This window comes from Schistocerca piceifrons, chromosome 1 (genome assembly GCF_021461385.2).
Source record: "Schistocerca piceifrons isolate TAMUIC-IGC-003096 chromosome 1, iqSchPice1.1, whole genome shotgun sequence".
Taxonomy (NCBI): domain Eukaryota; kingdom Metazoa; phylum Arthropoda; class Insecta; order Orthoptera; family Acrididae; genus Schistocerca; species Schistocerca piceifrons.
The window spans coordinates 1,250,211,977-1,250,215,504 of NC_060138.1; the positions used below are offsets into that span (position 1 = coordinate 1,250,211,977).

General features: G+C 40.9%; 1 non-coding gene across 1 annotated transcript; it reads right to left on the reverse strand.

The window, feature by feature from the left end:
- Positions 1-2,342: 2,342 nt before the first annotated feature.
- On the reverse strand, positions 2,343-2,417 carry Trnas-cga. Its single transcript has one exon. It is a non-coding gene; the product is annotated as a tRNA-Ser (tRNA).
- Positions 2,418-3,528: the final 1,111 nt, after the last annotated feature.

Genomic DNA, 3,528 nt, shown 5'->3' on the forward strand with positions numbered 1-3,528 from the left:
TTAATTAGAGAAAAGAGAAATTATGAACTTTGTTGGAAAAACAAAAATATGTATAATCTAAAATGAAAGACGTTAACTTATAGCTATTTTGTTTATGTCTACTGGTCATGCCTAATGCCAGTGACAACAGCTTAAAGTGTCTGCATTTGTTTTCTGCAACTGTGGTGCTATTAATTTCCTTATACGTAGCAGGTGAAAGTTACTCTTTGCTGTATTTCTTCAAGAAATGTCATCAACGGTACTTGGTATTCGCTTAGCAATTATGACATCGAGCAGCCCATCTCTGACATTGCTACACCAACCACACGTTTTGACCACTTTCCCAGCCGAAATTTTGTACATAAATAATCTTAGTGTATATATTCTAATTTTATAACATTTATACTTCATTTGCTGCAATTTGTACATACATAATATTCAAAACACTAGTAACTTACCTGTTTAAACTATCCTAGGTTGTATGGTCATGAAATCAAAACCCAAAATAAAAAATAACAGTAGTAATTTATCTATTCTTATCACAACACTTTGCATCTCTCCACTTCTGATTGATTACGTTCCTTATTTTACTTTGCGCTTTGTCTGCATAGATACAGTATCGAGCAAGAGAGGGAAAGATACAGAGAGAGAGAGAGAGAGAGAGAGAGATTTCCCCAACTCTGCCTCAAGGACATACTGAATGCACCAAGGCGGCGTACGGACATGGAAAGCATTCCACAACTATATAATACAGAAATTCCGTATTTTTATAATTAAATAATTTGTTCATACTATAGTGTAGAATGATGTAGATGTAAGGAATGCTTCGTTTGAGAAAAATTTAGTGTGAAGTTTCCATAAATATCGATGTTTATCGTAATGTTTACTGGTAGCAAGGAAAAGAGAAATCCTGAAGTTAAGTGAGTAGATGCATCTTGAGACATAAATATGATGTAGAGGGTTTGATGAAATTTTCCTTAACGCTTTTCGAGATTTTGAAATAAGGATAAATTTTGACTTAAAAATGTAGTAAATTGTAATGTAGTTAGATGTCCGCCCCCGGTAGCTGTGTGGTGCCGGCATGGTAGCTCAGCGTGTTCAGTCAGAGGTTAGATACCCTCCGTAATAAAAAAAAAAAAACAGAGTGAACATATCAACGAAGAACCTGAACGGCTGTCATCTGACAAATTCACCGAGCAGACTAGAACAAAATGAAATGAGAATTAAAAAGTGGTGAGTGCGGCAGAATGTCAATCCTAAGGGCCCGGGATCGATTCCCTGCTGGGTCGTAGACTTTCTCCGCTCAGGGACTGGGTGTTGTGTTGTCCTAATCATCATCATTTCATTCCCATCGACGCGCAAGAACCGAAGTGGCGTCAAATCGAAAGACTTGCACCAGGTGAACGGTCTACCTGGCAGGAGGCCCTAGTCACGCGACATTTACATTTTTTATGTAGTTAGATAAAAGACAGACTCGGGTAAATACAGAACTATATTCAGTATTATAATTAATGACGATGTACTAAATCACAGTGCTGTCACGCACTTTTCAAAGATCCAACCATAGTGTAAGAAACAACTGAGAGGCTGGAGATGGCTCAAAATTATATGGAGGAATTCTTAACACTTATAATAAGACACAAACGTAAAATTAAGGAAAGGTGTTTTTCTAATATAGATTCATCATATTCCCACTCGCTTGCCGAATGTGACTGATCACCAATCGTGATATATTAAGCACTTTTATTTAAAATTTCACTTCTTGTTAAGGTTATTCTATGCATTTTCAAGAACCGCCGATCATCCTCAACCTAATGCATTTCCCATCGACAAAATAAACTCCAAAGAAATACAATGTCACCAACCTGCGTTATGAATAGTGTGTCATTGACACCAACTGTTTCGTAGCGTGACGGAATCTGACTGCCATAATTTGGAACAATAAAGTTTGATTAAGAAAAGTGAACTCGTGAGATTTTCTGTAAAATTTAACGGTTATTGAGACGTTTTATAATTTACAAAATAAGATCTTAGATGAAACTTCCTGGCAGATTAAAACTGTGTGCCCGACCGAGACTCGAACTCGGGACCTTTGCCTTTCGCGGGCAAGTGCTCTACCAACTGAGATACCGAAGCACGAATCACGCCCGATACTCATAGCTTTACGTCTGCCAGTACCTCGTCTCCTACCTTCCAAACTTTACAGAAGCTCTCCTGCGAACCTTGCAGAACTAGCACTCCTGAAAGAAAGGATATTGCGGAGACATGGCTTAGCCACAGCCTGGGGGATGTTTCCAGAATGAGATTTTCACTCTGCAGCGGAGTGTGCGCTGATATGAAACTTCCTGGCAGATTAAAACTGTTTGCCCGACCGAGACTCGAACTCGGGACCTTTGCCTTTCGCGGGCAAGTGCTCTACCAACTGAGCTACCCAAGCAAAGGTCCCGAGTTCGAGTCTCGGTCGGGCACACAGTTTTTATCTGCCAGGAAGTTTCATATCAGCGCACACTCCGCTGCAGAGTGAAAATCTCATTCTGGAAACATCCCCCAGGCTGTGGCTAAGCCATGTCTCCGCAATATCCTTTCTTTCAGGAGTGCTAGTTCTGCAAGGTTCGCAGGAGAGTGTGGCGGAGGGTACCTTGAGTACCTCTATCAGTTCTCCCTTCTATTCCAGTCTCGTATTGTTCGTGGAAAGAAGGATTGTCGGTATGCCTCTGTGTGGGCTCTAATCTCTCTAATTTTATCCTCATGGTCTCTTCGCGAGACATACGCATGGGGGAGCAATATACTGCTTGACTCCTCGGTGAAGGTATGTTCTCGAAACTTCAACAAAAGCCCGTACCGAGCTACTGAGCGTCTCTCTTGCAGAGTCTTCCACTGGAGTTTATCTATCATCTCCGTAACGCTTTCGCGATTACTAAAAGATTCTGTAACGAAGCGCGCTACTCTCCATTGGATCTTCTCTATCTCTTCTATCAACCCTGTTTGGTAGGGATCCCACACTGCTGAGCAGTATTCAAGCAATGGGCGAACAAGCGTACTGTAACCTATTTCCTTTGTTTTCGGATTGCATTTCCTTAGGATTCTTCCAATGAACCTCAGTCTGGCATCCGCCTTACCGACGATCAATCGTATATGATTATTCCATTTTAAATCACTCCTAATGCGCACTCCCAGATAATTTATGGAATTAACTGCTTCCAGTTGCTGACCAGCTATATTGTAGCTAAATGATAAGGAATCTTTCTTTCTATGTATTCGCAGCATATTACACTTGTTTACATTGAGATTCAATTGCCATTCCCTGCACCATGAGTCAATTCGCTGCAGATCCTCCTGCATTTCAGAACAATTTTCCATTGTTACAACCTCTCCATATACCACAACATCATCCGCAAAAAGCTTCAGTGAACTTCCGATGTCATCCACAAGGTCATTTATGTATATTGTGAATAGCAGCGGTCCTACGACACTCCCCTGCTGCACACCTGACATCAGTCTTACTGCGGAAGACTTCTCTCCATTGAGAATGACATGCTGCGTTCTGTT